Here is a 23745-nt window from a genome sequence, read left to right as displayed (position 1 = left end):
ATCACACAGTATCCTGTCCTTGGGCAGAGCAGTGTGGCAGATGCAGAGTAATGTCCCAAAAGGCCTGTCAAATGTTGTACTAGCATCCTTCCAAGTTTCTGCTGTGAATTAATGTAGTTGTATGCCAGTATCCTAGTCTTTAATGTCAAACTATTGTATTATAACTTAAAATATTCTAGTATCAGCCAGTGAACATGGCTTCGAAAACAAGATCTCATTATATTTGTTAGTTAACATTATTAACGTGATGAGGTGTTATAACAGGTAACCTGTTCAAATAGTCAGTAAAGCTGACCTGAAAAGACAATAAAAAAGCCCCATGGTGTGGAAGCCATCACAGATTTCTTGTCTGTACCCTCATTTCTTTAGATGAATGTCTGTTAGTCAGTAATGCCTTTTATTAATGCTTTGATTTCACTTGGGATGTCCCAACCTCTGGTTCAATCTGCTGATAGGCTTTGACAGATTGCTTTTGCTATACATAAAGCCGTATTTAATACCAATTTAAGCTCCTTCAGTTGTAAGAGTTACTCATGAGAAAACAAATGCAAGTCAAAAAGAAATGCTTCTGAAGCACAGGAAATTTTCTTTCTTAATGTATATAATTACTTTCCTCTTTCAGTATTGCTAATATATATAATTGCTTTTCTCTTTCAGTATTGGTAATGGGAAATTTGGGATCACACTCTGTTGTAAGGCTTTGCAACAAGTACAACAAGCTACTGCAGCAAAGTCAGGGTTTACGTTTATTTAGTCCTTGGGGGGGGGGGTGTGTGCTGGAATTAAGACTAGAAGTAAAATGAGGCCTCCCTGATTTAGAATACAGTGCCTCAAATGTGTTAACCAGTTAGTGTGATTTATGTGTTTCCTTCCTCACACACACCCTCTGTAAAAGAAAATCTAATCAGGATTTAAAGTCAGGCTGCATCTATTGCTTTGATTCTGCTGAATTGTTTCTGTTTCTTCTATGTGAAAGAAAAGCTAAGCCAAGCAAATTACAACAAAATAGTCCAATTAAAGCTGTATTTGACCCATAATGCAGTGCAGTATGCATCACACCTTGCTTTTTCTACTGTTAGCCACCTTTCAAATTGAGAACATGATTGCAGTAACTACTACCTACAGTAGTTGATACTGTTAAGTGGGGGAATGCGTCAGAACTTTTGCTTTTGTAGTCTGGGGATACAGAAAAATGAGCTGAGGAGTCAAACAGAATTCGATCTTCCCTCACTCACTGCAAATGCTAAACCCCTGACTCTGTGAGTAGTGTTTCTGTAGGATGACAACTTCCTGCAGCATCCCTCGAGATCAACCATGTCAAAGTGCCCAGTCCTGGTGGTACTGCTGAGAATGAAGAGAGCAGACAGCACAGCTTTAATAAGATCACTCAGTAGACTTTCTTTTCCTTCCTTTTCCATGTTTGTGTCTTATTAATCTGCCTTTTTCTTACTTGAATGTACAGAGTAGCAGTAAATGGGTCCATCTGACTTGGAGAGCAGGGATGGAAGAGTTTTGGCCTTACTCCCTGGTGAGAACACAGAGGAAGAGGCCAGCACAATCAGACTAGATGTCTGCACCAGCCGTGACTATCTTGGTGGATCTAGAAGGAAGGTAAGAACTGCGCCTTCGAGGTACAAGTGATTTACACTGCTGAGAACAGGCTGTGTTAGAGGACATGCAGTGAGTTCTATACATGGTGAAACTGCACATGGATTTTACTTCACTGTGTAGTAAACTGAAGAGAAATGAATTCAAACTGCCACTGACCTCTTCAGGAGGGGGGAGTTCAGCCTGAGCCCAGTCTGCTCAGCAGGGAGTGGGAGCAGCAGGGGCACAGTGTGTGACGCTGGTGCGAGCCTGGTATTTTATGCACTAGAGGGATGTCAGGGTGGATTACACAGCAAAATCCTCACCACTGATGTGCCTGGTAACAGTGTGTTTCCAGGCTTATGTTCTGGGAATCCTTCCTTCTAGTGCCACTGGGCCTTCTGATTAAGCGCAGTTCCCCAACATAAAGGGACACAAAGTGATTTCCTTGCAGACTTCAGTTGTGCATCCCACTGGCTTCATGCAGGCAGACAGGGATGACAGCTAGTTTGATTTGGCAGTAGCCTGGTATTTTCACTATGGGGAAAACACAGCTTTAAAATCCCCTAGTTATTTCTGTGAAACAACATGCTCAGGATTGATTACTTCTGGAAACTGTTGCAGCTGAAAGGTGTAGCTGTGTAAAGACTTACAAGTGCAGCAAGTCATCATCCAGATAAATCATTGCTTGCTATTGACAAGGAATTTAAGTTTGGGTTAGTTGTTAGGTGAGCATGCACAATGGGCTGTGTTGAAATCTCAGTGGGGCTTTTCCTTACTGTTTGATAGAGCTGGTAAAAAAGCCCAAACAATAAAACTCCCTCACCACGAGCTTTAATTATTTTATGATGTCAGCAGGAATGTCTTGAGACTTAATGCTCAGAAAAAAGCTGCAGTGGATCAGAACCAGATTCCTCTCTCTGCACAACTGGGTGATTTGCATGCATTTCATATATTCATCTAGCTATATTTGGAAAAATCATTGTCACAAGCTTCCTTGCTGGTAAGGGAGCTCAGCAGAACAGGAGGAGGACAGGGAATAAGAGGAAACACTGCAGGGATATGAAAAGAAAGATGTGGTACAGCGAGTTAAGGAAGGTGCCTCGAGGGGAAGAACAGAAGGGAAAGGCTTTCTCATGTCCCTGCTTTGCAGTTTTCCATACTGCAGGCACATGAGCTCACTTCCATACTGCCTTCTAGAGTGAGCCCCAGCTAGTCCTGGAGGAAAACATAAACCTGCATTTAAGGTTAGTATGTTCCAAGATTATATATTCAAACTAATCTGGCTCTTCCACCCAGGAGGGAGGGCTCTTTGACAGTACACCACCAGGTAGTTGCTCACTATCAGGAGTGTGCTATCTGTGTCCTGCTGCAAACACGCCTTCATTTTGAACTGAAACAGAAGAGGAAAGGGAAGTTTCGTTCTGTAGGGTTTTTTCATGGTTGTAGGGGCCTTAGAGAGCATGAAGGCCAAACCTTGTGCTGTGTTGAGCCTGCTCCCATTGGTGCCAGCTCAGCGTGACTGAGATGCGTACACACAGCCTTAGGATACACAGGAGCTGATTTAAATTACCAAACACACCTTCCTTCACTAGCACTTCCAAGTTGCATGTTTTCCTTCTAAACAGGGCGTGCTTTAAAAGAGGTATAACGCTCTATTGAGTTTTCTTCAATAGTGTTACGTGGTCTGAGATATGGAGAATGACAGACCAATCTTCTAGTTTATAATCTGCAGTATTTGAGTTATTTTTTATTAAATTGTTTATCCAAGTCATCTTACAGATTACTGCTTCGTCCAGGCATTTGTCACAACCAGCTCTCCACAGAAGCTGTCTTCACCATTAAGGGAAACTTGATTTACAAACTATATTTAATGAAAGAAAAGCATCCTGCAGCCAAAGCTGCAAATATTTGGCAAATGGCTCCATTGAAAGCTTTCCACAGGATGTCAGTCAGCTCCAGTAAGTTCTCATTAATTAAGCACTGTACTAGATGGTAAGAGACTTTTAAGATTCACAGTGTCAGCACTGCCTATAGAACCAGTAATTAGCTGAGCAGTTTTTGTCTAAAACAAAAGCCTCTCGCGCTACTGATGAGTGCTGAAAATGGGGGTTGCCAAAGTTTGGTGCCTCTCTCTGTTTGATAGCAAGAAGAACTTTTGAAAGGTTTCCATAAAAGCAGAAAACATGAAGGAAATTCTGTAGAACCTTCACATTGGCAGTACTGTCACAAGCAGGAAATTCTGTTCATGTTGATGGAAGGTTAGAATTAATGATTAAAAATGGTTCCTAAGTACAAGAGTATCTCTTTCATGAACTGCAGCATATGAACTTGCACTTTTCAGTGTCATTCAAAACCAGGAATTCATTTAAAGCACATATACATGTGGTGCCCGTTGCCAGAAATGAGCAATTCGGAGCGGAGATTGGAGAAGGGATGTATTCCACCCTTTGCTGGTGTTAAGAGTTTCAGGATGTATTTCTTAAAGGTTTCTGAGATGAGTCCTGAGCCCTGGAGATTTTATGCAATTATTTTGGGTTCAGCAGTGCACAAGTATAGATTACCATATAGACCCAGCCAGGAGCTGTAAGCAAAATGCTGGCCATTGCATAATACTTCATTTTTTATATTTCTTCCCTCTCCAGTTGCTGAATGCTTTCTTTGGCAAAACTGAAAACCAGCCCCTTAAGAAATAGCTACCCTGTGAGCTGAGGGTTTGGTTTTGTAACAAGATAGTGAACTAGATTCTATTGCCTTGCTCCCTGCAGAACTATGAAAATAGAAATACAATTTTCTATTTCTAAATATTGAGCTTACCACTTATATTTTTCCTCTTCTTTTTTTTTTCTGGTGCCAGAGCCTGCTCACGCTGTAGTCTAAAAGTTGCATAGTTACCTCTAAAAATAAAGAGAACAATTAAGGTGGGAAGACAGAGGTTGAGATCCTGAAGTTCTGTGAGTTACGGGCTGGGAGGGATGGAAACAGACTCTTGATTAGCTGATACCATTGAAGCACATGTCCTGAAGTTGTGCAGGTTTTTCTGTTTTAAACTATTAGCTATAATAACTAACTTAATCTGAAAGTGTCTATTTCAGTAAGTAGGAACCTGAAAGCAAATCTGTTCTATTCAACAATTATGGAAGGCATTAGGAAAAGATCATTTAATACTAAAAATATAGTGATTCCTTTGAACTCATACAAGGTATATGTGAATGAAGCGCCATTTGATTTGAAATTCAGGTTGTGGCTGAGTGCAATCCTTTTTTTCTAGCAACACCGTTCACCCTCAGGCCCCTAAGACCATAACACTAAGTTTGATTTGTGAGTTTTAACAATCTGTGGTTTTGCAAATAAAACTGCAACTCAGGATATGGGTTTGACTTAGATTTGTAACATACAACAAATTGCCACTGTCAGCGGATCTCTCTTGTAGAAGTTGCAGTCATGGCTCTCCTTAAGCACTTGTATGCACTCCTTCATTCCAAAGCATAAGGTGCATTTGCAAAGTAAAACCAGAGTTATCAGAGCAGATTTCACTGCTCCAGCTTGTAGTACCATTGCAGAGATACAAGTCTCATGAAGCAGCCAGAGAGGGAAGAAAAGGTGAAGATTTTCCACAAGACAGCTTTGGACAAGGTAACACCCACGAAGCAGACTGAAGAGTGTTGTTGGGTGTAAGAACAGGTCAGTGTTTTCTGTTAACTGCTTGTAGCAATATTCAAGGTGATGTAGCCACAGTCATTACAGAAGAAGCCCAGCATCAGAGAGACAGAGTATTTTGTATTCCTCGTGCTGCTGTTTACACTGTGTTTTGTCTGGGGCTTTGTCAGCCTTTTCTCTGCTGGGGTTTTCCTGAGCGCTTGAAAGATCCCTCTTCAAAGTTACATGGCTTTTAAAGTCCTGGTAAAACAAAGACCTCATGTCAGAGTTTAGTATTTCAATTAAACTACAAGAGTAATAATTTGCATTAATTGTAGCCTATTAGTTGCAAATGACAACGTTTTGTTTTGTTGTACTTAAAGATTTTATTAGTAACAGACACTTTTAGTGAGTGTTTGTTGCCCCAAGAGCTTTAGAGGAACTGATTTTCTGTCAGAAAAGATTGGAATCAATTGCATTCCTCCCTTCCATATAGTGCTAAAACATTTATTTAAAGGTTTATATGCTCACCCTGCCTTATCTGTATTCCGAGTCACTTGTCCAATGAAATAAAATTCATTCATGCCTTCCTTCACTGTGTTATTGACAAAGTGTAAGCTTTATGTGACTGGAAGCCAGAACTCTGTCTTTTGGGAATACCTCTCTCTAAACTTGTCTGAAAGAATTATTTTATTGCATTTTTCATGCCAGTTCAAGTATGTTTGAATGGTAAATCCCAGAAGCTGGGCTGTCTGTGACCGTATCAGCCTTTTGAATTAGCAGCATGCACAGCATGGTAGAAATATTAGGTTGTGAGGAAGGGGTGTATGTGCGACAAAGTTTTTATTATTAAGGTGTTTGTTTTTTCTTTGCAGGTAATAAACTACGTGTCATTTGTTTCTACAAACCAAAACTAGGTCAAGTCAGTTTCCTAAGTGCCTGGCATTATGCTGATGGAAAGTTTGCCATCACTATATGTTTCTTTAGGCCATTCTCTATGGAAGAGCATTGCCTGAAGAGCAAGTGCTGCAGGCTCTGCTGTGTTTCATTTGGGGACAATGAGAACCTCAACAGGTGCTTTGGCCATCCAAGCAGCCAGTGCTGCAGGAGTGATGTTCAGCTGTCTGTCATGAGACAAAAGAAGATGTTATGATCTAGGTGATTTCTCCAGAAGATAGAGTAGCTCATTGTTGAATTAGATACTCAGTAAAACAAAGGAACCTGGCCTTGCAGCTGCAATGCCAAGTCCTGAAGCGAGAGATGTCCATGACCTGTCATTTCTCTGCACTGCTGTGTTAGGGTAACTCTTGTAAAGCAAAGGAGAGGCAGAGGTGCAAGTAGGATTTATCAGCACTGTGCTAATTTGAGACTAGAGTCTGAGAGGAAGAAATAAAAAGGTTACCTTTTCCTTTTGTCACTCAGCAAATTCCCAGAGCTGCCCCTGGAGAGAACAATGTGCATACAGGCACAGGGGTGTTCCGCACATAATTCCACTGCCTCAACCACAAACTAATTAAAACCCCTCTGATTCCCCCAAACCCCTTCCTCTCTGTTTTCATTTCCTCTCCGAGCAGGACTTCAGTTTCAATTTGCCATCCTCTGGGGACTCCACAATGAATAAGACTATTTGAGTTGTTCTAGAGCTTTCTTAAGCTTTCCTCGGAGAAACTATCCAAGTATTTAGCAATGTGCATGAACTGAGAACTAAAAGCAGAATATATCTGATTGTTTGAGTTCTCAAAACTGTCAGAGAGGAGGCTTGGAAAGAGAAATTAAGATAAATTCTGTTTCTCCTACAGAAGCTGCTATACCTCTAATGTTGCTGTTGAGAGCCAAATTACCTGGAGGAGGTCACCAGAGCAGACCACGCCAGCCTGAAGTTACCCATGCAGCCCTTGAAAAGGGACAGGATCTGATGCTGCAGAGAGTGGAAGCTCTCAGGTGTGCAGCCATTTTCTCTATAACTTCTGGTCACCCTGAAGTGGTCAGGCATTTGGATGAGATGATCATTGTAGGTCCCTTCCAACTGGACTATTTATTCTATGCTCATGTCTTTTTGTACAGTAGTGCTGGTTTAGGAGTATGTCATATTTTAGAGTTGTCAGGAATACATCAGTCTGACACAAGCTCATGTGAGGACCTGAAGAAAAGCAAACGTGGCTTTGAATAATCTGAGATTTGGCAGATTTGGGCCTAAAGATCAATGCTTATTTCTATGATAACCCTTCCTTATTGTGCTGCTGTTGTTAATGAGGGTGCTAATTAGGCTGTGGTGTCTGACCAACAGCTTACCTGTGTGTGGCCATTGTGTCTGAACATCTCCTAGCTGTCATGGCCTGTGACCACAAATAGGAATTTCTTGTACCTAGTAGCAGAGACTTCCATTTTAGGGCAACAATCCTCTTCCATTTGGCAAAGATTATGGATAGCATTGCAGGCTTTCAGTATAGTCCTGAAAGCACCCTCAGCACAAATACCTGTGGATTTTGTGCCGATTGACTTGTTTTCGTTCTGAGGCCAAACAAAGTTGGGTATGTGACCACCTTTACTTTCTTTATTGTCAGATGAAATGATAAGAAATGGTTCACAAATCTGGGTAGGCCTCTGCTAAGTAATACCGAGCAACTCTTAACTTCCAGATTCTGGTTCTGGACATTCAAGGAAGCTTTCCAAATAGCATATTAGTTATAAAGTAATCAGTCTGCTACAGTTCAATGTAATTCTGGGCTTAAAAAGAAACACCGCACACTGAAAGACCAGCCACACTCCTGGAGCTCATGGAGAGCTGCAGTGTAAATACTTACCTGATGAACTGGTCTCTGTCTCAATAAGCCATCTTTTCTTTTGGTGTCTGTAAACTACCTGATGTGATCTTGGTCTATCAGTGGGCATCCTTGGCCCTGCCCCACCACAAGGGATTAAGAGCCATAAAATACGTTTCTCATGCCATGAAGGAAATGAAACGGTTCCCACAACCCTTTCCCTCGGAGCAGACAACTGAGAGCACACACCACTGTGAAAGCACTCCATGGTGTCAGTGTTAGTAAGTAATATTAAGAGGGCTCCCCCTCCTCCCTGCACACAAACTCTGTGTACAGCATCCCACAAGGTTAAGTGCTGTGCTGCTCAGGGCACAGCGTTATATCCTGGTTGCCTAGAGGCAGTTGTTGGCTCAGTGAACGTGATGTGTCTGAGGCAGGAAATATAATCTCAGTGGGAGAATGGGAACTCCTTACAAAAGTCATGAACTCATTCACAATGCAGACATGCCCCAGGAGTTGGTTTTCAAGTGACCCAGTTTGCCCTCTGTTGTTACACATTTGTCCCTGAGGCATTATTTCACAGGCAAAAAAAAACGGGGGGGGAGAAAAAAGAGAAATACAGATATGAGTAATCAAAGACAAAATGCTGCTTTCAGCTGCCAGTTGGCAGCTTTCACCCTGGTGGTGGGTAGGTGGTTAAAGAAGGAGAAAGCAAATATTTGGATTCTGCAAACACTCTTACAGCACCTTTTTGGTGTGTTTACGCTTAAATAAACCGCCAGCTGAATGGATGATTAATTCTAGAGAGATGGATACATATGGATGTAAAAAGGTCAAGCTGACTTGCTAATGCAAAGCTGATACTCTGCTGATTGGCAAAAGGGATTTTCCCTATTTATATGGAGAGAGTGGAGAGAGCTCTTGGTAGAGCCTTTTTGAAGGGAGGAAACAAAGATAAACTCTCTAGTGAGCTCTCAAATGTTTTTATAATAAAATTAATTATACAGCCCCTCTCATCCTTATTTTATCATGCCCAAGAATAACCTGACATCAGAGGGAGCATAAAGAATAATCTATCAAACAGGCACAAACATGTCCTGAATCAGAAGTTTCCCGTGTGTGATCACACAGGGGGAGCTCCCTTTCAAACAGCTCCTGACTCTGGTGTATGAAGCCTACATGAGAAATTTCTGCACTGAAGTTCTTCATGCATTTCTATTCCCAGTAAAACCAAAAAAGAATAAGTTATCCAAATTGCTACCAACTTCAAGAAGCCCTTCTGCAACGAGAAACAAGCAAGTTCACCAGCCTTAACCTTCCATCATATTGCCACAAGAAGAGCAGTCCATGATCTAGATTGCCTGTGGTGTTTCTGCTTATTTTATGATGGACTCTTCTGACGTCTGATTAAGACAGAGATCTGAATTTGAAAGACCTGAGTGCTCTTCGCTGTGAAAATGCTGAGCCCACCTTGTCTAGCAACCTTTGACATATTAAGAGGGCTGGTAATTGCCACTTTCAGTTCTAAATGTTTTAAATGACATAGCAAATTATGACTTGATAGGATCTACTTTTAGATCTCACTGTAAAAGGCAGACAATTCATCATAGAATCATAGAATTCTCAGAGAATAAATCCATTTTCTTCTCCTGTGTTTGTGGTTTACAGCCCGTCCTCACCCCCAGTGTCTAATTACGTTAGATGAGTGTGTGCAAATATGTGCCTTACCTGCCACAATCCAAATCTTACCTTACTGGTTTATACAGAGGTTAATAAGCTCAGTCTGCTTCCCTACTGTTTAATGTTTTTAATGCCCTATGCAACTTCATGGCCTTTTACCAGGAGTACAAAGGATGGACTTAGAGAATGACTGTCTTTGATGGGTCTGGGCTCAGTAACACTTTTAACTTAGGAGTTCATAAGCAGAAGTGCCAGTAAATACTTTTTGCAGAAACCATCACAGAATGGTTTGGGTTGGAAAAGGACCTTGAGATCATCTAGGTCCAACCCCCTGCCATGGGCAGGGACACCTCACGCTAGACCATGTTGCCCAAGGCTCTGTCCAACCTGGCCTTAAAAAACTTGGCCTTGAAAAACTTAATTTGTTTTCCAGAAGCATTAATTTTTAATTTTATCCTGTTTATCCTTCTGTGTAATAATTCCTTGTTGCTGATTTGGAGAGGAGACTCATGCATTATCATTCAGAATGCTACAAAATTCAATTACAGGCTGGTGCAGCATCCCTTCTTGCTTTGTGAATGATTTACCTCTGTTGAGAAAACAGGAGGACTTGTTCCCTCCCAAAGCACAGTTACTCATTTTAACACAGCAGCCAGCCTTAAGCTATGCAAGCCAGGGTTAAACAGTAAAGGAACATTAATGAAATGACTTGAGGGGTGGTGTCCTTTAGCCATGAGTACAACTGTCCCTTGAACTCACGTAAGGACATAAATGGTATGAGATCTCCAGGGCTGTAATTCTGCCTCCACCAGTGTCCAGTCTGTGCAGGCCCCACTCGTTCCTCCAGGCAGACCTTGCCCGGCACCTCAGTTGTCTTCGAGTCAAGTATCATTGTTCTGCTGTCAGCACTTCAGCCCCCCTACCTCTGAGCTATAGAGGCACCTGTCAGCTTCATGGAAGCAGCCCATATATATCTATAGGATGAGAAGTTAATTCTGATCTTCTTCATTACTGTCATTCATCTTATTTATATTTCAGTTTATTGCTCAAGATGACCAGAAGTGTCCAAGACAAGCTTTCATTTCTCTATTCAGAAAACTTAAGACATCTTTAGGCGTGCTGGAAAATGCCCCACTTTCCCCTCACAAGTGTTTCATCAGTATTTTCAGGCTTTTACCAGCGTGGTGCATAGTCACGTTTTTAATTCTTCCCTTCATGACATGAGGGAGTGAGGCACAGATTAAGTGTTCTATTTAAAAACCACTTTGACACATTTTGTTGAAGCCAAGACAATTCTGCTGAAGTATTATCATGATTTACTTGAGGTAAATCGGCAAATAACTCATGTTGCCCCATAGGGCCACTCAGATAAGTGTGTGGTTTATATACACAGAGCCCTATAGCTGCAGCAATTGGCACATTTCCTTCAAGTCAAGGCAGAGATTACACAATAAGACAGGGATATTTAGAGAGATGCTGCTGGTGGTGTCTGAGCCCTTAGGCTTTGTTCAGGCAGCTCCATCTGAATGGATCACTTCCATACCAAGAGGAAAAAAAATCTCTGGAGTGCAATGTGAAGTGTTTCCTATTAATGGCAACATGAATGTTATTGCTGAGCTGTGTTATGCTGGATGATTGTATGCAGCAGAAGGTAATTTAACTCACCAGAATTTTGTTTTGCTTCCCTCCCCCAGGTTAAAAGTCTGATCAGATGCCTGCTCTACGTGCAAAACCATCAAGTGACTGCAGCAAACGCCTCTGGAACACAAAGCAGAAGCAGGCAGACAGCAGCTGAATGGAGCCCCTGCTGCCAGGGGAAGCAGACAGTGGGGCTGGGGTTTCCCACCGAGTCCTCCAGCCCTTTGCTGCTGGGAGGAGGGTTATTAAACCCTTCTGCTTTGCTCTGAAGTGCTACAAATAGAATGGTAAATCTAAATAACGAGGTGCACGCTGTTCCCTTCACTATGTGCTGCAGATGACAAGCAGGAACCAAAAACCAAAAGGAAAATATAAGTATAGCTGGAGGCTATTGTGCCCACCATGGAGCTAACTCTTGCAGTGTGTTCAGGTGTATACCTTGTACTTGTGTTGTACATCCTGCAGTGGTGACTGCCTGCTGCTGTAAGTGAGGCTGTTTATTCAAGCCAGGATCCTCTTTGCACCAGTGATGCTCTGTTACATGGCTCAGCACCTACTCTGACAAGCTGCAGAAAAGGGAGGTTGTATCCTGAGATGGGAGCAGTGGTTCTTAAACTTTCCCTTGAATTTCCTGCTCTTCTGCCTTCTGCTCCCCTAAGGAAGTTGGCCAGTATGACTGCACCAGGAACACTTTCCCCATAATGGTCTTTGTGGGTTATCCCAGCCCACAAGGACCCCTTGCCACAAAGAGCCCGATGGAAGGTCTTCTGAAGGAGACTACTTCTCATGCCTGCCCGCAAATAAATCCAACCTCTCTGTTCTGAGGTTCAAAAGCTCTAAGACCTGCCAGCTAGATAACAAATCTGAGAGATGCCAGTTGAAAGCTGACAGCAAAGGGAGAGGACAGGGATTACACCAAGGTTGATGTTATTTGTCATGCATTGGCTTACCCTGAGACAACTATTGCTTTGCTCACCTACTGCAGACACTTAAACCCTTGACGTTGGGTTTCTGGATATAGACACCTCAGAAAAGAGGGTGAGTGCCTACAGAAACAGAGATGGAATCAGGCTGCCATCTCCAGCACCGATCAGTCATGTACAAAGTCACTGATGCCTCATCCAAATTTCTGTCTAACTGGCATGACAGGCTCAACTCCCCAGGTCTGAAAGTAGCATTTTTACAAGCAAGTGTGACTGTTCATAGGCAGTGAACAGGTCTGAGCCACTTGCCAGCTTTGTTACCTCGGTGCATTAGAATTAAGGACAAGGGTGCTTTATTTCCCCAACGTAAGTATTGAGCTAGAAATTCACAGCTGCTTTCAGAAGTGATCCAAGTCCCTCGTATTCCAGTATTCCATGAGGAACAGATGGACAAAAGTGTTTTCATCTATGAGCAATTAAAGGCTAAGAAGGGGTCTTCAGCAACACACATTCACACTCTCTTCCTCTCTTGATCAGGATCCTCAGCTGAGAATTCTAAGGCCACTTTTCAAGGCTTTCTTCTTGTGTGTGTGTCTAAAGCACCACTTTGTGAGGTTTGGGAGTGGATTAATCTCCCTCTATTGAACCTGATGAAACTTTTCTGATAGAAAGCTGATTTCAGATTTAGACTCAACTCCTGTCTGCATTACCAAAACCATTCCTGACCATTCCTTCATGCTCCTGAAGCCTTTCCATGAGATTCGGTGACTCACCAGTTACTGGCAACTGGTGATCCTGTTATCAGCAGTTCCCAGAGCCCCAACCAAGGTCAAGGTGATGACAGGACATGATCTCAGCGTGCTGAGCCATTGCTGAAAGGGAGGCCTGACACCTGTAAAAGAGGCTGTAGTGACTTGCCATTTCTCTGGGGTAATTCTAGCTATGAGCTGCATGCCTGGGTTGAGTACATCTGCTCTGGGGAATGCTTCCTAGAATGCCAGATTTCAGAATAATTCATGTTATATACTTGGATAACTGCTTCACAAGCTGCTTGTCTTTGAGAAATGATAATGAAAGGCAGATGATTTAAAAAAGAGAAAAAAGAGCACATCTCTAAGTGAAGACTAGTGTTTTGGGGCCCTGGTTTGAAAGTGGAGCCGACTGCCAAAGCTCCTGGCTAACATAAATTCTCTTTCAATTTCTTTGTCATTTTGAAGCTAATACAACTCTAGTGGAAGTTCCTAATGTTATTTTTCCTCTCTTAACCTAATTAACAAACTGAAAATTGATGTAGTCCTAAATGGAATTACTTTCTCCTAAGCACTGCAGAGGGAGTTATTTCTCATGTCCCTATTAAAGCATGAATATCAGTGCTAATGCTTCACACCAGCAACCGTACCTGGATTTTCTTCACAGGAACAGTGAAGAACACGGACAGTGCTCTGAATGAGGCCATGTTCCCTTATGCCAGCTGCTGACATTAACTCGGGACAGCATCACACTGCCTTTTCTGTTGCTATTTTCAATGTTAAATTGGAGCTGTTGGCATATTAACCTGCTGAATATTCAGAAAAGTCTGGGTATGGCTCAAAAAACTGTTATACTGTTAAAGAACTAAACCTAAACCCAACCCAAACCCTTGGTTTTCATTTCATAAAAGGCTTCAAGAAATCTTTTGATTAAATTGTTAAAAATGAAAATAAATTGCTTAAATTCTCAGAGAGGAATCATTTTTTTTTCCCTGAACATGATTTTTTAATGATGAATATTTCAACAGAGTTGTATTAAACCAGGATTGCTCCTTTACAAAAACCTGCCATCACTTTTAGTGATGTTCTGTGGTATTACCAACACTGTGCTAATAGCTTCACATGCAGTTAGTTTCTCAAAAACAGATTTGACACATTTCCAAACAGAGAATGTGTGTATTATTTCGTGGCTTAAATCTGTTTTATCGTGATACCACTTCCAGAATACTGAAGGCATAAAATGGTTTATGGTCCAAAAGATAAACTAGTACAAGCCACTATGTTGGAAAATAGGGAAGGATCTGAGAAAGTGCTAAAAGCATTATTACAGCTACAGAATGGACTCTTAAATCTTTTATGCAACTTGATCAGTCCCCACTGGAACATACTGTATTGTTTTCATAAATAAGCACCTGAAGTTGCTGTGCACAGTGTTTCTGGACTTTAACAGACTGCTTTTGTGCTTTAACAGGTTTTGTGCTAAATTGTAAACTACAAATGTTGCCATGAAAAATTCTTCTTTCCAGCACTCTGCTGGTGAATGGCACGTCATCTTTCTCAATGATCAGCAAAGCCATCCCATGGTAGAGCACTAAACCACAGTCAGATGCTTCACTTTCCTGGTGTCTTCCACGAAGCAGGAGCTGTTGGACACCAACACAAGGATGAGACCTCCCGTATGAGATACTTGTTTGGAAACGGGGAGCGTCTGGAATGACGTTTGTGCAGCTGAGTTCCCAGCAAAGCCCACTTCATGGGTTCACAAATTACAGATAGAGTCTCTACTCCTGTAGGACTAATACCATTGTTCTGCACCTTCACTGAACACAGCAAGAATCTGCAGGAATTTAGACCCAAGCTAGAACTGATTGCTGTTGTACTATAGTTCAGGGTGTTTCTGAGCATACAGGAGTGAAGGCAGTAGAAATGAGCAGCCATTTAAACCCATGCAGCTACTATTAAGCATGTAGCGTAAAGTGGACTTGAATAGTAATACTGGATATTTCCTTGCCCCTGCATGCCACAAAAAGTAAAGTTCATGCAGAGTTTTTAATTATGAGCCATACAAAAATGCCTTGCCTCTGTGTCCTGACATCCTCAGGAAGAATACCTTCATAAGCAAATGAAAAAGAAGTAAGACTTGATGCCCCACAGCAAAAAAAGGAAAGGAAAAACCACACTATTGGCTGGCTGAGTGGAAAGCAAACATCAAGAGAATAGAAGTGGATATATCAGAACTTCCACTGCATGTGTTCATGCGCACGGACAAGGCGTAATTTAAAGAGCTGTGGTGTTGCTGAAGCTAGGGACACTTGTGTTGGTGTCTGTTGAGAATCTGTTAGATAACTCATGCCCCAGCACAGAGGAATGTCAGAGAGCCCCAGCAGAAATGTAACTTGGAAAGATTTGTCATTACAGATGGTCTAAATTATACCTCACAGCACAGCCTGTGTTTTCTCCTACAGCATTTTGCAGGCTGTGTATGTAAGAAATCCTGTATTTCCTGCTATAGAACTAGGAAATGGATCCTGAAATCATTTCTTAATGTTAAGTCAGCAGATATAAAACTAATGAACAAGCCTTGACTCAACATAACTTTCTCAGGGTGCCAAAACAGACCTTAAACCAGGACAGGCCAAGAACTACCAGTTCTGATGTGACAGTGCAGACATCATAGGAAACAAACAAACTGAATGAATAGGTGTTTTTGTCCTTAGGGTCTGCTGACAACCTCTTACATAGACAGATTTATCTGTCACCCAGGAGAGCCAAAGGAGTTAAAAGGCGCTTTTGTGAGACACCACAAATACTGGGAAGTACCTTGCAAAATCTGTGCCACCCTTCATGGCCTCAAGACTCATTCTGTTTTCCTCATAGAACTTCCTTGTGCTCCTCTGCCACCTTTAGGATTGATTCATGTTTACCTCCTCTGCATTGCTTCTGTTGAAGAAGGTATAAGGCTGCCTTCAGCACTGTCTCTCTCATCTTCCTCAACTGACTCCTTAGTATGTTCATAGGGATGCCTTATGTCTACTTCGATTGCCTACTGGTCAGTAGTAGCTTTGTCCACAGCCCTGTGAATGTAACGGCTCTCACTGGCTTTGAAACAGACCTTAGAAGACAACAGAAGTTATTAGCACCTTTTCAGTAGCCCTTAAACTGTTTAAGAAGGTAATAGAAACAAAATTCTTTGACTTTTGTTTGTGTAGCATCTCCTAAAAAGTGGGGAAGGTGAAAGGAAGTTAGAGCTAGTCCACAGTCTACAACAGAAATTAATTTTAATGGAAAGAATAATGTTGATTACAAACCAGGGAAGCTGCACTGCATAGGAAATAGAGCATGAAAAGGATTTGTGCTGTGATGTTGAGATTAGAGAGAACAAGCAACATGAATTAGCAAGAGGAATGCAAATATTGTATATTCAAGTGTAACTTCAGTGTAATACCAGAGATGGGAGTGCCTAAGGAATTTGAGTGTCTCTAATATGAAAACTGCTGCTCTCTGCTGACTAGAGCTCATGCGCAGTGGCTTAGGTGGCCCAAGCTTGCATTGACTTAGAGCTGAGGCTTTCGCCTTACTCCTCTTTAGGAGTTTTTATTGCATGAAGTACAGATACTTTGCATTTAGGACAGTGACTTGTGCACAAGAACATGTAGAAGTTAACAGGTCTTGGCTTTGGACAGAGAAAGCAGGAGCTAACCAAAGATAACATAGGTCCTTTAGAGAGTGGTGAGGGGGGAAGAAATGCAGATCTGTGAGGAAGGGAGCATGCTGTAAGCACAAGCTAGGCTGTTTTGTTGGTCAGGTGGATGGGTAACTAGAGCCTGCAGTCTCAGCCTTCTGCACTTCTCTTTGCACCTTCTTGCAAGATGAAAGAACAGGGCAGCATCTAATATTTTTTCTAATACAACATGATTTAGTTTCAAGGCCTTGTTGCCTTCCTCAACATGGAGCTCAGAGGTGGATGTGTAATGCTGCACTTACAACAAAGCAGCTGCTTAAATGCTTTACTGAATCAGGGCTGTGGTATACTAAAAGCTTCCTGTAGTTGGAAGGATTGAACTAGGAACCTCCTGAATGCAGACAAGAAAAAGGAGTCCTCTTGTGTAACATTTTTAAGGGCTTTGCATGCTTTTTGGGCTTGCAGGAAGAAGTATTTTAAATATGAGCAAATTCTAAGCAAGACTCCTTTAATTCTGTGAGAATGGAGCCTATGTTTTTAAACGAGAGGCTTACGGTCTGAGCTTGTCTGTGCCTATACAAGTCCATTGGTAAATTTAAGGTCAGTTGGGTGATTATCATTACCAAGCTCTCTGCTTGTCTTGTTCTGTGAGCTCCAGACTTGAACACAGACATGACATGTTTAGGGCTCACGGCATATTATTCCTCCATAGTCTCATTTACAGGTATAATGCCATAGAAGTTCTTCTCTCACCCTCATCACCTGCCCTTCCCCCTGTCAATAGTGTAGTTGTACTGGAGTGACTGCACTTGGCTCAACAGCTACTTTCTGTGTGCGTTGCTCTTCCCTACTTGACCCAAAAATCATATCAGGACTTCATTTTTGGAGACATTTAATTGCTTTTCCTTAAGGAAATTAATTCCTTCCTTGTACAAGAAAGCCAGCTTCTGTTTTCCACTTGAACACTTTTTTAGGCAGAAAGGGGAGTAGGAATAAAGTGGGTAATTTGGGGTTTTAAATTAATAAATTTCAACTCCCAAAATACAGCACTAGTGCAAAGGGCCAAGTATGTAATTTTCTCAGTAGCAAATATAGCTACATGTATCTAAATCCAAGCCATCCATCAGCTCTTTTATAGGACGAGACAGGGCTCAGAAATGATTTTCTGTTTAAGTACATAAGATCAAACATATTTGTCATTTTAGCCTTCTCTTTATTCTATCTGATTTCAAGATCTTCAGACAGACTCTCTTTAGATGTCATTGCTTCAAGCTTCTGCTTTTATCACATTAACCACCCTTCATGAGCTTTTACACATCAAAATGTCTTCAGATACATTGTTGAAGGGAGAGTACTTGTGGAGACTTTAGTAAGAAGTTAAAGAATCCGCGCCTGAAACTTTATACAAACACACTTAGAGAAGAAAACACCAAAACCAACATAAAACCCAAACAAAACCCCACAAATGCTGCATTCTCATTATGTTTTTTCAAGCAGGAGAAAAAGGCATTTTCATTGTGCTTGAATACAGCTTTGTTAGTGTGCAAAATCCCAGGAGTGGTGAGCCACCTCCTGCCTGTCTGATTCTTAAGTTTTTGGGGCTTAATACTTTTGCCTTTTTGAACTCTTCCCTCCCTGCTGCACTAAGCAGATGGTTATACTGAGCTCTTTAGTTATAAGACCTCCATTTCACAATGGATTGCCTAGAGTTTTGCTTATCTGCATCTCCAGGTATTTGTTGGTCCTGCTTCTATTTAAGTTTTTGACTCTAGGAGATTCTTCCCAGCAAGCAGGAAGGGCTGGGCTGTGCTCTCAGTGGTGTTAACTGAGGCTACAACTATCTTTTTAAGTTCATTTGGTGATTTCTTCAGTGGTTGCCATCACTTGTGCTTCACCAGTACCTTGCAGTGAACACTAATGAACATAGGACAGCAGTAAGAACACGTGTGTGGCATTAAAGCTCTCTCATCCCTCACAGAAGCAGGGCTGGACTCTGGCTGATGGGTGTGCTTGTACAAGGAAAGAGACTGTTTCCATCAGCAGTGTGGGACCACAAGTTCACCAGCACAGGGGCAGGATAGTTCCAGTGTAAGTATTTCATACTGGCAGTTTGCATACCAGTTACGATTCACTTACTTCTAGGATAAATGTGTTATTTTTGGCACCACTGCTTGTAGTCAGACCAGAGCGTGCAAGGACTGCTAGAAAGAAACCTCGGAAGCATTTTCAGGACATTTTTGTGCATATTCATGTAGGTAGATTGATGATAAGCTAACTAGCCAGCTGGGCTGTGCTACCACGTGGTGGGGAAGTACAGCACCAGGATTTGTAAAGTATAAAGGGGAGCTACCTTTCCTTCATCAGCATCCACAAAGTGCTGGAATCATGCTGAAACTCACATTGTGACACTGTGGTGTGTCAGTATGTTAAACAAGATAAAGCCCAGCCACTACACCTGCCTTGCCAGGTATGAGAGCCAAATGCATCCAGCTTTCTCAATGCATTCTCCTGTTATTTCCCTCAGAGTACCTAGGGAAGTGAACACTGAGCAATGTTTGGAAAAGATGTAGTTTAGTTCCTTGCATTTAAAACAAGCAAACAAAAAAGAAAAATCACACATACATGGTCACCCCTAAATTCTTGTATAGAGCTGGTCACTCAGTGCAACTGGCAGCTGTGAGCACAAGTATAAGCACTACAGTAGTACCTAAGGATCCACAGCCTTATTGTGTTGATTGCTCGGTTTTGAAGTAAGAAGCTATGCCTTGAGGAGCTTACAGTGTGATTAAACAGCAAGAGTGGAAGCATTTATGTTGCCATAACTACAATAAACCAGTACCTAGATGGTCATTCACACGGGCCTTCCTGGCTAGAAAAGAAACGGGCATCTCCTGCATCTTTGGCAGAGACTTTCCTTCCTATTCTCTAGGTGTGGGAAGCCCCTGCTCTCAGCTGCATAGCCCAGGCCTCCCACACACTCTTTTCAAATGCTGTTGCCTGGAGGAAGTGTAGAGCAAAGGTGTTATTAATCACTAGGAGCAGTTTTCCCTCAGCCATTTCAAATCTTCCAGTGCAGAATGTCCTGTAGTGTCTCACCTGTTAGCAAGTAAGACCCAAAATTACCAATAGCCAATCCTAATGAGTTCAGAAATTAAACACCCCCCAACATCCACATCCCTCAGAAGCAAGATTAAGACCATTACTTGCCAGAAAACTAACAGAAACACCCCACACGCTCCCAACTTGTCTAGTCTGAAAATAATATATAGATTAACAGCATTTGATGTAAAAAAATCCTAAAGAATCCCACTGGCTTGTCTGACGCATAAATCGTTGCTAGTGAATTGTCAGCTTTGTAGTTGTATCTCTTGGGACATCAGGAGAGCACTATAAGATGAATGACTGTAAAGACTGAAAGAAACCAAAAGGAAGTCTGAATTTGTTGCATAATTATTGGCTTTATAGCCAAGCTACACCTGGTCTAGTGGAAGGTGTCCCTGCCCATGGCAAGTGGTTGGAACTGGATAAGCTTCTAGGTCCCTTCCAACCCAAACCAGTCTGGGATTCTATAATAGCCTCTGTCAGAGTTTGAGCATTGATGTCGCTTAAATATATTAGCATAGAACAAAAGAATCTGTATTTATTGCCATAAATGAGACCCAAAGGAAATATCTTGTCTTCATGTAACCACAGAAAAGGTTTGAACTAAGAAGACCTAAATGGTAAATTCAATTGTCTTTCAGTTTTGTGCTATTTAGAGAAGACTTTTTGCTCAGAATGTCATGCATTTTCAGCTCCTGTTCCCTGTTAATTTGGGAGGTTAATTATGTGCTAAATGTGGAGCACCTAGGATTAATGATAAATAATTTACTGTTTGAAACAGGCTGTGTTAACATAGGATAGGGATTGCAGTTAGAAACAAAAAGAAAGACCATTCAGTGGCTTCACAGGCAAGCACTCCTGGCATGCAGCTGAAAGGCACAGCAGCAAATCATGAACTTTAAGGATTGTTTTCTAGTAAATTTAAGCCTTGATTTATCAAAATGAGGAATGCTCACTCCAGGCTTTTAACTATTTAAAAGGGGGCTGTTCTTGATAATCTGGTTCCTTGATTCCTGAAGTGGAGAATGGATGTGTCTGGGATGAAGGCTGGGAGGCAGACTGCTGAGCAAAACCTGTGGAAGGCAATTAAATGAGAAATGTGGGAAGGCCATTTATTTTATTGCTTTTTGTTCTGCATTTGTACCAGGTATTTTTTTCCTGGTTTACTAAAAGGTTCTTTCTTTGATCTCTTCTGATAGCTGCAGGTGTGACAGCAGGAAGGCCACCACCATGGAAAGGGTGAGTAGTGCAGCAGCCATTACGTTCTGACTGTACTTCTGTTGTTCATCACCACTCCTCAGGTTTGTTTACAGCTGCAAACAAATGTAATGCCAAATTGTATCTGGGAAAAAGCTTAGAATGGATCCCTAGGAATGTAGCTTGAAAGAGCTGAAGGAAGGACATGCCTCAGTGAAGAAGGAGCAGCATTATGGTGAGCTTGCTGCATTAACACCAGTTGATAAGTCCTTTCAGCAGACTAGCCCACTGCTGACAGTGCACACTGTACTCCTTACACTGTCCATTAGAAACAGCTTCTTGGCTTTAGGATCGCATGCCATTTCTGCGATCATTTTTTTCCCCTCCGCATTTAAATATGCTTAAATTTGGAATGTTCTTGCTCTGTGATCTGTACTCCCAATTAGGTTTCTGAGCAAAAAGTACATGTATGTGTGCACCAAAGGTTTAGTCTGGTCTGGCCTAGAAATTATGTATTTGCAGTTTGCTCTGACTGCTCCTGACAGCAACAGCTCTGTTCTCCAGCTTGTCTCTCCTGCTGAGCATAGGCACCATGCTTCAGGCTGTGGAACAGAACAAAAAGCAATTAGCACAGAAATCTGATGTGGGTCCATGTCTGTGGTGTACTAAGACAACCTGAGCAGTCTGTAAGCAGCAGATGAGGTGCACAAGGTGATCTGGACTGCCTGGCATGGAGAGCTGTCTGTCTGACGGATGAATGCAGACACACAGCAACAGCATCACACAGTTTCCGTCCAGATCTCGGTTTGAAGAGTTGGCTTTTGGGAATCATTTCAGTGAACTGAGCATGGAGTAAGGAAAGGCTAGGGCATGGGTGGGTATCCAGTCTTTCTAGAAGGATCCACTAGCTACCTGGAGGGAGAAGCTTCTTAAGAAATAGACATATTGGGGTTTTCTGAGTTAAATCCTCCAGTGTTTGCTCACTGGGCATTTTTCATATAAAAATTTATGCCTTCCTCAGTTTTCATTCTGCAGTCGCATTTCCATTTATATCTTCTTATAAGGAGTCATCTACCAGTTAAAAAGGGGGAGGAAGGAAATGAAAATGGAGAGCAAATAACTTGCAATAATGTAAGATAAAATTGTTACCTTACAGAGGAAACGTGTGACACCCAGCACACTAAAAGGTATTACTTCCTTAAATAAGTCTGGGTTTGAATATCATACACTGAATGTTGTAGAAGATGAAATGCTAATAATCAGATCAGAAGTGGATATATGAGATGGGAGAAGAGGCTGGGAAATTGCTTGCCAGACTGAACAAAGAGGAGGACAGGAGTAAAGGTATTAGCTCAATTAAGGAGAAAGATGGTTTGATGAAAACCTGCACTCACAGGAATAAATCAAGTATTTACAATATTAAAAAAGGAGACTTAAATCTATATGCAGCTTTTCTTCGACACCTTCTATGCCAATGTAATCTAAAGGCTTCTCTGATTATGAATGGGTTTGCAAGAAGTTATCTGCAAGAAAAAAACATAACATTTAGCAGCCTTTCAGTGTTTTACAAAGAGTTCCTCAAATGGATCTCACAGATGGAAAATTACTGTTATCCCTGCGTTTTATGGACAGGAAGGGAGAACACTTGTGGTTGCAGCTTTCCCTGTTCTAACCCTCACCCCTCAGGGTAGTCCGTGTCTCTCCTGGTGCTTGTCCCCTTGCGGGCCAGCAGCGAGGCCATGAACTCTGCTTTCAAGACTGATTACAGTGATGGAGCATTAAGGAAGCATTTTAGGTACCAGCCATCCCCAGTGCAAGATATCGGTGGATGCTTATGAAGCATTTTCTTATATCCCAGTCTGTTAACTTTTCATTAATTCATGGATAGTTCTAAAAACATAAAACGTGTAACAATGGATTGCCTACACTATAACTAAAACTAAACCTAAAGTAACTATTTTAAAGCCCAGAGGCCCTCGCTAATTGACCTGCCATGCTAATTAAGCAGTTTTGATCAGAAATAATTAACATAATCCAGCTAGACCAATTAGAGCACAGGAAAACAAAAGGAATTAGAATGTTTTAGGAGCTTTAATTTTAAGAGTATCATTTGCAATATGAAATACCAGCTGATTCAGCAAAGCAAGCAGGAGTTTTGTGTTCAGGAAATAAGTTATAACCCACTACACAAGGAAATAGATAAACTGAAAGCCATGACCTAGACGCTTTCTTCGTGGCAGTGAGAAGACAAGCAGAAAACCTTTAAAACTTATTATCACCTCTAGAAGAGGCAGAAGAAGACAGAGTAGTGTGGCTGCTGCAGCAGCTCTGTGAGAATGATCTAAATGCTGGTCCCACACCACAGGCACTGTGGATAGGTGAGAAAACACAGCCTGTGGGAAGCCTGTGTCTGAAATTCACCCTTGACAGCCGCTTCTAGCAATTATTATTTGTTATTTCCACTGCAGAAGATGGGAAACCTCAAATCTCGCTGTCCTAAATGCAAAGGATGAGAGAAGGAAACTGTTAATGAACCGAACAGTGAGGGATATGATTGAAAATGAAGTGAGAGAGCTGTGTGTGGAGATGGTGCAGTCACTTAATTTAGTTTTGGTAAAAACCATTCTGAGACTTGAACCTGTAGAGAGGATCAGCAGGATGGAAGCAAGGCAGGGTGAAGTCTGACTTGTAACAGCCAGGCTAGGAGGGAGGCAGCACTCCACAGGATCACACCAAGGATTGCTTCTGGGGCATCCTTCTCTCTCACAGCCAGGAGCCAAGCACCA

The 23745-nt window shown here is 41.8% G+C and overlaps 1 long non-coding RNA gene across 1 annotated transcript; it reads left to right on the top strand.

Moving 5' to 3' along the window:
* Window positions 1-1411: 1411 nt before the first annotated feature.
* LOC130599946 (uncharacterized) lies at window positions 1412-7162 on the top strand. Its single transcript, XR_008972332.1, has 3 exons — window positions 1412-1611; window positions 3359-3548; window positions 7026-7162. It is a non-coding gene; the product is annotated as an uncharacterized LOC130599946 (long non-coding RNA).
* Window positions 7163-23745: the final 16583 nt, after the last annotated feature.

Source organism: Pezoporus wallicus, unplaced genomic scaffold, assembly GCF_028554395.1.
Source record: "Pezoporus wallicus isolate ANWC-B61680 ecotype Strahan unplaced genomic scaffold, APGP_CSIRO_Pwel_v1 contig_8705, whole genome shotgun sequence".
Taxonomy (NCBI): Eukaryota; Metazoa; Chordata; class Aves; order Psittaciformes; family Psittacidae; genus Pezoporus; species Pezoporus wallicus.
This window is presented reverse-complemented; position numbering and strand designations above follow the sequence as displayed.